The 13,791-nt window shown below is 42.2% G+C and overlaps 1 protein-coding gene across 5 annotated transcripts in view; it reads right to left on the bottom strand.

Moving 5' to 3' along the window:
* LOC124113561 (potassium voltage-gated channel subfamily H member 7-like) overlaps window positions 1-13,791 on the bottom strand; it is a 295,515-nt gene that overhangs the window by 114,922 nt on the left and 166,802 nt on the right. Inside the window, exon 1 of one of the 5 annotated variants that reach the window (XM_048395343.1) lies at window positions 70-1,305. The exons of the other annotated variants lie outside the window; for them this stretch is intronic. The gene's annotated coding sequence lies outside the window, so the exon portion shown is untranslated. Of the gene's footprint in view, window positions 1-69; window positions 1,306-13,791 lie in introns of those variants that run through there. 5 annotated transcript variants of the gene reach the window in all.

Here is a 13,791-nt window from a genome sequence, read left to right as displayed (position 1 = left end):
TGATATTGAACAGAATCTGTTCATCGAGTGATTTCAGGTCTCGGAATGTAAGATGCCTCGATCACTCACCTTGACCGGATCCGCAGGAATGAGGTATCCTCCTCGGGGAGTTCAGCTGGAGATCATTAGAAACTCTGTCGTACGACGTGGCACAACATTTCTCAAATCACGTTCATATATCCCAATTAAGTGGATATATTTCACTCTGTATTATCCAAACAACGCTACTTTCTCAAACTGATAATATTTTTTTATGTAATATTTTTTATCAGTTAAGACGATTGGACCACCTCAACAAATTCAGTTATTAAAACAGATGTTCAGTTCAGATGCCCCCCAAATCGTCACAAATACTCGGAAAATCAAGGTTGTACAAATCCAGTGGGAATGGCAGGAAGCGTCATGTACACGAGGGACGACTGCCTGACGAAGATCTGCTTTGTTTTCCGCTCTCGCTAAAGGTTGACTAGGTTCAATCGATGAATCCACCCTTGTGTTGCCATCAGGCAGAGATAGACAAGCACTTCAACAAGCAGCGTTGACTTCTGCCATATAGGTAACCATAGAAGTAGGACGCGAACAGTCGAGACTAGGCATTACACTGACGGACTTGTTCCTGAAAGTCTTAGACCCGTCTGTAGATATTCCGGAACACCACCGGCTCCTAATGGTCGGATTGCACTCAGATCATCCCTGGTCGCTGAAACACGTTCCCTGTCAGAACGTCGAACCGTGACGAGTTAAAGCTCACCGCTGGTCGATCTGTCCATTTTCGATCCCATCGACCGCCAATGCAAACACGCTATCTGTACCATTTGTGATCACAGGTAGACTATTTACGAATACGCACACTGAAGTTGATTACCGGTAAGATGTGAGGACTGTTTCAAGTTTTTTTTAAATCTTCCGAATCAGAATAAACACACCCCATGTCAGTTCGATTTACGATTTGTCCCCCACAAATATTCAGTGTGAGGTTTCCGTTGCAGTTTCAAGACGCATGCGTTTATCGACATTTGAATGTCGTCGTTACTCAGTTATATTTCATCCAACGTGTTTCTCAAGTTTCCGATGACAAAACGATCAGCTGATTAATTCCCCGTTTGAAAGAAGTCAAACTTATGTTAACACTCTCATTTAACCAAGGGCGATTCACGAATTCTTCTAGTCATGAACAAATCACGGTGCGTTGTCACTGGTTCACTTGGCTCCGAACAGCGTTTCCTGTCTGAAGGGTAGAGCGTGTTGCGATGAATACCCGCTTGGTGTCTGGGGATGTATATTTACTCTAGTGTTCAACAAGACACTGCTGTGGAGCTCTCAGTGCTACAACACGTTGCCATTCCAGAATATTGATCCGTATTGCTGTAAGCACGGGGGTCAGAGGTCACATATCGATCCCAGCATGCATGTGGAGTTAGCGATACTAGCTGTGTTGCGCTGTGTCTCTAATGAAATGCATGCCTGTCAGTGATCAGCTGCTGTGATTGACAGGCGTCAACATGGACGGCATTGATTGTGGCACGTTTTTTTATTAAAATATACCAGTGCACATGGCAAGAAGTGGAATATTTTCATCTATGATACGTTTAGAACTACACCTTGAATAATAATCTGAAGATATTGAAACATTGACTACTTTATGTAAAATATCGAATTCGATGACATTTTTATTTGGTACACTAAACCTTGTTTTAAATCCACAAACATAGTTTGGAATGACATTACTATTCCTCCTAACCAAATATCTAATCTAATGGTAGTCTCAATACTATTGCACATAGCCAATACGCTGAAGCAAAATGTATCTTTTGAATATGCAAATTTAAATCATGTCTTTCAAAGAAAAAGGACTTTTGAATATATCTACATGTGCATATTGCGGACGATGTGTTTGTGATGGCTCATCAGTGTTAGTAACGGAGGGAGTTACACAGCAACTGCAGCAGTCAGCATATGCAATGATCCCTTGACTCCCTGGATGTTAGAATAATTCAAAGACCAGATCACAGATCACAACTCACAGATCACAGATCACAGATCACAGATCACAACTCACAACTCACAGATCACAGATCACAGATCATAGATCACAACTCACAGATCACAACTCACAGAACACATATTACAGCTCCCAGTTTACATGCTGCGTCTAATGGCGATAACGGGACTTCCGTATGCCATTTTTTTCGTTTGAAGACAAACTCGGCCTCCAGTCCAATGAATAAATGCATGTAAGGTTCATCACCCGTCCATGTAGATAACTCATAACAGCTTCCTCAAACTGTGGCGTTATCTGTATACTAGAGTCGTTTTGAATAGTCGATGTGTGTCTCGACATTGTCAGACGGTGGGGAGCCTAGTGGTACAATCGTTTGCTCATCACCCCCAAGGCTAACATGGGTACAACGTGTGAAGCCACTTTCTGGTGTCCCCCGCCATGATATTGTAGGAATATTGCTCAAAGCGGTATAAAAACATACTCACTCTCGATAGTGTTAGAGCGATAGGGCCTGGTCTCTTCTATCCGCAATCAATAGCCATTTTGACCAACCGATACACATTGAACACTGTAGTTGCCTCTGGTTTCCATGGATACAATAATATCTACCTTACTCGATTCCAATTTTGGTAATTTTAAAAAGACAGACATACTTAAATAGTAAACACAAAGAAGTCCTCAGGCAAACAGATCCGTTACTGGTAATACCACGTAGAGAGTCATTCGAAGAGTGAGTGAGTGAGTTTGGTCTTACACTGTATCGAAGTCTGGATATCAGAAGAGCTGGGATCGTGGTGACTCCGCGTAAGAATATATATATATATATAGTTCCCAGCATCCTTTGCAGCAACTCAATGGATCGGGTGGTCAGACTCGGTGACTTGGTTGATGCATCGAATCCCAACTGCGTAGATCGATGCTCATGATGTCAGTCACTGCATTGTTGGACCCATCCTCGCTTATCAACCGACCGCCGTCATTTATTTAGCTGGATATATTTCTGAGTGTGTGTTGAACAACAAACAAACAGACTGTCATTATTGTTGTTTTTTGTTGTTGTTTTTCTCACATTTTAGCGATTATTCCATTATCATGTCATGACGCTCTTGTTCTTAAAGTATATTCTGGGCCACTAATTCAAAGACGCCATTACGTAAGTATGACATCTGGTGCCAACTATTTCAGCTTTTGATCTCTGGTATATTTTCCCAGAATGCCAGGGGGCAATCCGAAGACATCTGACCGCCTCTGTGGTGTAGAGGAGACAGTGTCTGCCCGGAGAGTGGAAAGTCCGGGGTTCGATCTCCGACCGCGTCATTCCAAAATACGTTAAAAGATGGTACTTGTTGTTACCTTGTCTGGCGCTCGGCATTAAGTGGATAAAACAAGGACTGGTCGGCTCGCAGTAACTATAGTGGGTGTGAGTGGGGTATCCATGTTAAACTGCGGCATGGTATCTCAGTGGGTTAGCACTACAAAAAAGGCATTAGTCCGGACTAGTACAAGCAGTCATACAAACACTCACACACACGTCGCTATATGAGTGCAATAATCTTGATCGCGTCGTTAAATCCCGCCTCACCTCACCTCACCTCACAGCCCAATCCACCTCACCTCACCTCACCCCACCCCACCCCACCTCACCTCACCCCATCCCACCCAACCCCACCTCACCACACCACACCACACCTAACCTCACCCCACCCCACCCCACCCCACCACACCACACCTAACCTCACCCCACCCAACCCCACCCCACCTCTCCTCACCCCACCCAACCCCACCTCACCACACCTCACCACACCTCACCTCACCTCACCTCACCTCACCTCACCTCACCCCACCCCACCCCACCCCACCCCACCCCACCCCACCTCACCTCACCTCACCTCACCTCACCTCCGAGAACATCTCGTATCACATGTGATTTAGTCTAATCAGGTCATCAAGTCGACGTGTAAATATATCTCTGTTATTATGAAACCTTTTTGTAACATTATCAGAGCATCTCTTTGTCGATCGTCAGTTTTCCATAGATCGATATATATTATATGTAAAATACAGTGATCGATATGCATGAACTTGAACAAAGGAATATCATGGTCTAGGCAAATCTCAATCGATATACATGGAAGTGTTTCACGACTAAGCTTTACGAAGATGTGGATTTTGGTGCAAATGTATCTGTTTTCGATTTTGTTAGTTTCTTTATGAATGAAAGATATGGTTCTTGTACAAAGATGTATATTTCTGTACAAATGCACCTGTGTTCCTTTCTTAACGACCCCAGTGAAGTTTTTAAAAAGTTTTTTAGTGAACATGTGGTGAACATTTCCAAATGTGATGCATCAGTGTCCAACAGGGTGTCCGACGCAATTCACTATTTTGACTTGTACAATATGACACCTTGTTTTTCAGATAAACAATTGACTTGCCTTTGCATGTGTTTGTGACGGGTGCAACCGGTACACTCACCTTTTTGCGAACACCTGATATCGTCAGTGTTTGAAGGTGATTGATAAACACATGCTCATGACGTAGTCGGAATCGTACACCAGACAGTGCATTTACTAGATATTTCTTTAGATACTAGAACTAGTTTTGTCGCTTTAATTTAACGGACGAAAAATGCCGAAGACGTGGTGCTTTAAGGAAGATTACATTTCAGCACATATATCCCAGTTGTCGATTTCACTTTCCATACCGACATCCACTTAGTCATTGTAAAGTCGTCATCGCTGAGAAACCAGACTTCAAAGGCGCCGATCTTTTGTCTTCGGAGACACACGTCGCTTTATAAGCAGCTGACTCGGCAACATACTACATCATCTTCTACAACTGGCAAAATAGCGACTACGGCACGGGAGACTCCAATATTGCGTAGAAACTGTTTACTTCTCGACCCTGGGAGTCAGCGATACGCACCTGCTTATGTAAGTGACCCGAAGATAAGCCGATCTATAAAACCTAACGGGATACGCTTTGTGAATGTTTTTCGATCGATTAAAATTTGATCATAAAAAAAACGTGATTACATTTGTTATGCATGATATCTGCTTGGTGTGCCTTGCTATGCATGATATCTGCTTGGTGTGCCTTGTTATGCATGATATCTGCTTGGTGTGCCTTGTTATGCATGCCCTATGATTGCTGTCTGAACATGTTTGGTAAGTTTTTGTATGCAAGATCAATGATTGATATGACCCCATATGCATACTTTATGATTGACATCTTTTTTATCCATGACAATAAATGTGATGTCTTGTAATGCATTATAAATGCTTGCATGTCCAGGTATGCGTGATATATGATTGTCATGCCATGTTATACATGACATACCATTGTCATGCCATGCTATACATGACATATGATTGCCATGCCATGTTATACATAATATATGATTGACATGTCATGTTATACATGATATATGATTGTCATGCCATGTTATACATGATATAGGAATGTCATGCCATGTTACACATGATATATGATTGACATGCCATGTTATGCATGATATATGATTGACATGCCATGTTATACATGATATATGATTTTCATGCCATGTTATACATGATATATGATTAACATGAGTTTGCATGCGGGACGTGATTGGTTTGACTCGTAACACATGACACATGATTGACATGCCATGTTATACATGATATATGATTGAGGCAGGAAGTGCAAATATGTTTTTGCACGACTCGCATATAACATATTCATATTATGATTCAATTACGCCAATTAGTAGCGGAAAACTGTATAATGATGCCACAAAAAATGCACAGGCAGGCTGTTTGCAACATGTTATTCCAGAATGCATAAGTATGCATTGACTTATGACGGCACAATAATATGACCGAGTAATATGATGGCATCACGAGTATGTACAAGGAACTCTGGTGCAAACATCGATTGCATTTCGCCGTTTGTCGTCCTAGTATTGGACACGATAATGGGACAAGCTCTCCTAGATTTCATCGTATTTGCCAAGACCTTGTCAATACACAGCACACGGATGAACCCATGGCCTCATCACTTCACCTCTCTGTGCCACCTGTTGTGTCAGTCACATGACCCACCATTCCATTCAGTTGTCAATGTCGAAAATACCGTTGGATGTTATCATTAATATGTGCTCCAAAGTGAAGCTGTCACTACAGATATCCCATTCGTAGTTCTCCCTGAACAATTATACACGAACCAAATAAAAAATACATTAAAGAAAATTGGAAAAAGTCAAGAAACACCTTCATTATCCCCATCATCATGATCATCATCAACATCATCGTCTTCGTCGTCGTCGATGTCATCATTATCACCATTATTATCCTTATCAGTATTTTCATCTTCATCATCAACATCATCAATACCACCAACATCATCACCACCGTTGTCATCATCATCATCATCAGCAGCAGCAGCATCAATACCACCAACATCATCACCACCGTTGTCATCATCATCATCATCAGCAGCAGCAGCAGCAGCAGCATCAATACCACCACCATTATCATCATCGTTGTTATCATCTTCATCGTCGTCGTCCTCGTCATCTTCATCAATATCATCACCATGAGACGAGATAAAATAATTGAGGGTATTTCGGAGTCGTTCAATTTATTAAAAATATAAAAATGATTTATTTGACCATTGTTAAGTTTCGTTTTTTATGGCGACCTCAGTATTGTTCCTCATCTCAACATGATGCATTTCACAAGGTCAAAACACATGTCCCAGGGTTCAACTGAACTCAGTATGACCTTGCCCTTGCTGTCAGTACCACACATACTTGTAGCATGTGCTCCTCACATCAGCACTGTCACTGGCCTTATAGTCGTATTCATATACCCACGTTTACCTTTGTTCAGCTCAATCAAGACGAAGTCCAATTAAATTTTTCTAGTTATACAACGATTTTCCAGATATATTTTTAATATCTTTGATGGCATTTCCAATCATAATACAGCTTAGAGGCCTTATATCAACTAGTAGCTCGTGAAAAAAAGTTGATAGATGGAATTACCGTCTAAAATAACCTTACAAAGGACGGCCAGCAAAGCTCCCTGCAAGACCTTTCTCGGTATTAGATTTTCATAAAAGCTTCAATCTCCTTACAGCGTGGCGTGTAATCAAGAGTTCGACCTATACTTTTCCGTAATTACACATGTGGAAATGACAGTAGGAGTCGCTCAAAGGGACCTGTTATGTACGGCAATTTGTCTGATTTCTACTGCGAATCCTGATAAGGAATGAAAGAAAATTAGCCACCGGCATCTTCTATGGTGGGGTCATGACACTCAGATTCCGACTGTGTTTTCCGTGCAAAGACGAAAAAAGCAGTGTGCCCTTTGCCCGACAAATAGGAGCCCCTTTGAACACGTTCACAACAAGCCGTCAATGTATGCGTTTAAGCTGAATGACTACAAACGCAGACTTATATTTTGCGGGAGCCATTGTATGAACTTTCAAACCCTGCGAGTGATCGGGAAGACTTGTTTGACCTAAATCAAGCCTCAGTTTGATCATAGACGTCAAACAAGCAAACGTCGTCCATTGTTTGATGTATGACGGCTAACCATCACCAGGGGGAGACTTCGGAATTTGGGCGAACGATTTTATCTTTGAATAAGTTCATCAACATGTACCGCTTCTATGAGATGGCGGCGGATGCTGAGTTCTCGAAGATTCTGTCTTGGGGATGAAATCGGTACTTGACTATTATTCTAATCACTTTATTCATTTCAAAATCATTCAATATATGTTATGTGTTTTTCGATGTTACATTGAACAATAATTTATTTTTTTTATATCTAAATAACTTAATACTCACATATTAGTCTGTTTAACGACATTTCTTACAAATAACATCTTCTCAAATGGCAAAATAATGTTTACGTCAATCCTCAAAAAGGGTGTATCGTGTGGAGGAAGGGTCCAATATGTCATACGTATGTTCATGTCTGTTAGTTTATCGACTGGTTTAGACTATCGTATGATTGACAACCGTTTCTTGCTTGTAGCTCCGGTGTCTCACTTTATCGACCATCCATTCATCTCACTAAATCGAGCCTCCTCTCGCTGACAGTTTTCATTCAAAGAATTAAATAGCCAGTGATAAAGTTATCGGCCACTTTAGAATCACGTTGTCCAATGGCGTATTTCCATGTGTCCGACGAGGCAATGTAATTAAGGGGCACGCGTCGCCAACTGTTGTCATAATGGCCAGTGTCGAGGGAGAATCATTTCACACAAGGCCGATATTTGTCCACAATAAAGCCTCCCTTGCAGACCGGATTGTGGTGACATTTGACCTTTTCCGGATTTGTCAACGTCTTACGAATGAATTCGTGAATTATGATGCTTTGTGGCAATTGATTGACGAGACATGTTTCCTAACTTGTTCGCCTTTAGCTTCTTTTCCTATCGATATTGACTAAGTGCATCGGCTTCACGCTGCTGGGAAGAGCCGGGAGAGAGGACAACATGAATCAGTCGACGAAAACAGGGACACTCGAAATTCCGCCATCAGCGCCAAGTCTGGACACTAGTTCTTCATATTGTGTTATTATGAAAAAAATGATAATAATAATGATAAGCAAGGATCACCCAAACCCTCTTTGTTGCATTTTTAAAATTTAAACTGTAAATTACCCAGATTGTCAGCAGGGCTGTATTCCTGGTAGCAAACCCGGGTACTCTCCCAATGGCAGTCAACAGATTGGGAGGTACCAAACCTAAGGCACCGAGAATATATGGGAGTCTGCGTGAAGACTGCGTGAAGTGTCGAGTAGTTTCCACGCAGACTAGTAGACACCCTTGCCTCAGGAAGATGCGCCGCCGTTTGCAGCAACAATAACCACGATAATACTGCATCCACCACGACACAAACGACACCGTTATGTAATGATAATCATGATAATCATCATCAATCTCAAAACCATCGTTGTAATTACAATTCATGGAATGTATATTTCATAAAACTAATGTATGTCATCGGTGCACCTCAGCAGCTTGTGGGGCGGTCGGGTAGCCTAGTGGTTAAAGCGTTCGCTCGTCACGCCGAAGACCCGGGTTCGATTCCCGACATGGGTACAATGTGTGAAGCCCATTTCTGGTGTCCCCCGCCGTATTATTGCTGGAATATTGCTAAAAGCGGCGTAAAACCAAACTCACTCACTCACTCAGCAGCTTGTACAATCACCAGTCTCTTGAACATGGAGGGTCGAAAATTAGAACCTGTTAAAACCGACGGATGTCGGGCTTCCTCTGTTAGTGGGCACGCACGGGATGTGGGAGAAGGTCAGTGGAGATGTGTGCGCAGATGCTACATCACCGTTAGTGGAGATATCATCGTGGTCGTCACTGCCTCTTCGTCATCTGAATCCCAAGTGCCATCCCGATAATCACCCTCTTCAACATGCAGTCTGCACCGCGTCTATCACTATGACACTGTGGATGTCGGTATGCTGCTGGCCACGGAGAAACGAATTCCTGTTTATCATAACTTTACACAAGGGTTGTAAGTTTAAAACAAATATTTACATTGCTTCACCAACTACTCCAACCTTACTTTAATATTGTACAGAATGACAATATTGTAGAGAAGTTCCTGGTCTGCACAATCACGAACGGCAATGCGTGGCGTGAGAACTGGTTACATAAAAAACTCTGAACAGATTCTGAAAATGCGGAAGAGGATCAGAATTTAGTCAGCCCAAAAGTATTTTTAAGGGTTTTAATTGTAAGGGTTGGGCCTATTTGTCCGTGATGACGTAGTTCATGTGACCTCATCAGTCGATAGACCCGTGAATATCCGGGTCAGAAAAGATCTTCTGAACCCCTTGATTGCCGTAAGACACGACTAACGGAAGCGGGTGGTCATGCTCCCTGACTTGGCAGATGCATGTCATCGTTTCCCAGTTGCGAAGATCGTTGCTCATGATGTCAATCACTGGCTTGTCTGGTTCAGACTCGATTATTTACAGGCCGCCGTCATATAGCTGAAATATTGCTGATTGCGGCCTTAAACAACAAATAAATCATCAATCGACATCTTTCATATTTGTTCATGTCGATAGCGTTGTTTAATTAATCGTGATTCATATTTAGTTAGATTCGTGATTTAGCTCATAAGCGTCCCAGCATTTTAGCTTATAGTTGCGTATTTAGTCCAATATATGTACATTCTGCACGCATATACATATGACTTTTCATCCGCGAAGATTCGGGGTAGAATAGGCCTTCAGCAACCCATGGTTGTCGTAGGAGGCGACTAACGGGATCGGGTGGTCAGGCCCGCTGACGTGGTTGATTTATGTCATCTCAATTGCCACGATCGATGCAATCACTTGATAGTCTTGTCCCGAAAACATTATACACAGGGCGCTGTCATATAGCTGGATTATTGCTGAGTGCGGCGTCAGGATTAACCAACTTTAACCTGTAAATCAGGTCACAAATCAGGGTTTGCCGTTGACGTTCCAAACCAGCGACATATTGCCAAGGACACAGAGAGCGAAATTCGTTATTGAATATTCTGCTGATGAAAACTTAAAAATATATGCTAATTGTTCAATATTGAATCTATTTCGGCCAAGTCACGAAAACATGTTGTGAAGCTTACCTGCTTGTTGAGATATGTCTTAAAACTCTGCACATGATTTAAACAGAAGATTGAACAGTAATAGCATTGGATTTTTTTACTTTATCAAATGTTTCGTAATCATTATTCCTAAGTGGATTGTTGAAGAAACACGCTATTTATAAAATAATAGCTGCGCCGGCCGTCATACATTTTGCAATATCACTTCAATTTTAGATATTGATTTATGAATTATGTCCTTGTCATAATGGACAGGCGTGCGCCTTCTCTGAACGAAATGACATATTTGGACTCCCTGTAGAGCGTTTAGTTGGTAAGCCTTGAAATAAGAGGCTGAGTAACAAGTTGGGGGTTCAGATTAGAAACGGTTCTCTCGTATTCATGACGTGTAGCTTTGACACATGTTTTGTGGGGACCGCTTTTAAAACCCAATAACGCTTCATAAGATCGGAGAGTGAAGGTTTTGATTGACAACGGAATCGTCGGGAGATGTCTGCAACCGCCTTTCGCTTCTGCTATCTTTGTCCATCGTGTGTGTCGCCTTATACATCCCTACCCCATCTGCAAGATGTCAGCCACCTTGTACATAACTGTCAATCACGTCGGGTCTGGTGCTCATTGCAGTCATTAATCTTGTAATGGCATCTACTGTGCGTGTAACATACGTACGTAGGTTTTAAAACTAAAATTGCACACGGAGTTGAGATAAAATGGTATAGTTTCTTTCGAGGTCATAAACATTAATATCGGAAAATCGGTTAATCTTAAGGTTAATAATTTTAATTTTAGCCAAGGCAGGTTTTGACATGCAATACGAATCTACGACAGTCAAACAGTACTATATCTTTCTGCAGATTGCATTTACTGACGTATTTATTTGATAAACTTGTTGTTTATCATATAACCGTAAAATCTGTCTAAACTTCTTGTAAATCAGCTTTAGGAAAACAATCGCACAACAAGCACGCATGACTGTTCATAATCGAGTCTGAACCAGACAATCCAGTGATTAGCATCATGAGCATCGATCCACGCAATTCATTCATTCACTCACTCACTCTTTCATATCCCAATTGTCTACAATCCTATATATAAACACAGCGTCATTGTGTGTTTATTTTGTTTAACGCTGCACTCCGCAATATTCCAGCTATATGACGGCGGTCTGTAAATAATCGAATTTGGACCAGACAATCCAGGGATTGACATCATGAGTCATTATGAGGGGTCACGCAGATAACAAAACAAAACGTCGCACGTCCAGCTTCCAAGAGAGCAGATCAGTTGCATGTGGAATGAATATTGTTTTACCCACGTTTACTGTTACTTGTCGTGTTTTACACTTGCAGGGGGTGAACCACTGCTTGCGTTCAGACGCATGTTTCGGGTAGTTGTGTCCAGCCCCTTGAATCTTGCGGTTTTCATTGTTTTTAAATGTTGTCCACCTTTCCAGTTTAAAGCATCCAGTTAGCGTACCATAGGCATAAACAACATGTTCGAAAACTGTTTATCACGTTGTCAACATACTCAGACCTATTGACGCTTGTTGGATTTTATCGAAGTGGTAAACGTCTGAGACCTGCATCACTTCGGGATTTCCTCCCACATTAAGCTAACACGCCGTGATATAACTGGACTACTGTTAAAAGCGGCATTAAACACAACTCACTCACTTGTTGGCATATGTTCATGTTTGACACCCACAATATGACCCTTTAACAATGTCTCTGAGTATATCACTGAAGACCCGTGAAGATCCGGGTTACAATAGGTCTTCAGCAACCCATGCCTGTAGTGAGAGCCGACTAACGGGATCGGGTGGTCAGACACGATGACTTGGGATTGCGTGGATCGATGCTCATGATGTCAATCACTGGAGTGTTTGGTCCCCAACTCGATTATTAACAGACCGCGGACATATAGCTGGAATATTGCTGAGTGCGGCGTTAAACAACAAACAAACTACTCCCCCCCCCCCCCCACCCCCCCACCCCCCCCCCCCACCCCTCCAACCCCCCACACCCCCTTCCCGACCCCCCACCCCACCCCCTCATGAGGACAGACAGTATCACGGGCAGCTAGCCATGACGTCACCATGCCTAAACCCCTTCCTTTTTCAAGAACACTATGAAATCTGTTTTGCAGGAAATATTGACTTATGTAAATTGGGCACTTGAACAGGTTTAATTTCTTTCCACACTATGAGATTGCCCATGTCATTCCAAATTGGATCGTTTTTGCCTCTTATGCATTATTTAATTTAAAACGTTCGGAAATTCAAATTAAGATATGGTAAAATCGCTACAAAGAAAACGCACATCAAAGGCAACCATCGGTGGAATTCGATAAGAATAACCCATACACATATTTATGCTTTTCGTCCAACATGTACTCTTAAATATGTATGGGAATCTGGTCTGCTTGAGATGAGTGAGATGTTCATTGGCCGTCGGTTGAGGAGCTGATATCCAAGTCCAAACAATCGAAGGCAGGCCAGCCACGGGAACGACAACATTCTCCAAAGATAAATGTTGATTTTCCACAATTCCATGAAGAATTTCATTTCGTTCCAATGCCTCCGTCATCATTGAAATACCTCAAGAGGTGGACATCGGTTTTTTTCGCTTGCCAAAACTCCGTTTTTCAGAATTACAACGTGAGGACTGATCGCGCTATTGATTTACAATACATCCCAAGCCTTGTTCTTGCAGCGAGTTCTATCTGCCATCGACTGCGGACCGTCTTCAATGTTCAGAATAAACAGACAACCACCAAATCGATGAACACAGCCTCTGAAATCGAACTCAGGCTCGATAACGCATGGACCGTATTCTTATTTTGGTCACCCAATCAAACACACAATGAAAAGCCCCCGAAATTTGATCTTATAAGTGTCTAGGCAAGTCGATCCCCTTTGTTTGGTCAAGGGAAATTTTCGGTCTTCGTTGTCCACTTTAAATATCCCCAAGCGAGCGTCCAAGAGATGGTGCAATGTAGATATCCCAACTGCCCTCTGCGATGTTTATTTTTAATTTAGACATCTCCTCTTATCGAATATGGCTCCCCACTCTCCGGTTGATTGAGTAAGGTCGCATTGCGTTTCAAATTTCTTAAAGGCAGGCCCTCAGCCCAAAGCCTCACGTCTCAGATTGGAAAAAAAAACAGACCCCTTCATTTGAAACGT

Source organism: Haliotis rufescens, unplaced genomic scaffold (assembly GCF_023055435.1).
Source record: "Haliotis rufescens isolate VD_foot unplaced genomic scaffold, xgHalRufe1.0.p SCAF_14, whole genome shotgun sequence".
NCBI lineage: Eukaryota > Metazoa > Mollusca > Gastropoda > Lepetellida > Haliotidae > Haliotis > Haliotis rufescens.
This window is presented reverse-complemented; position numbering and strand designations above follow the sequence as displayed.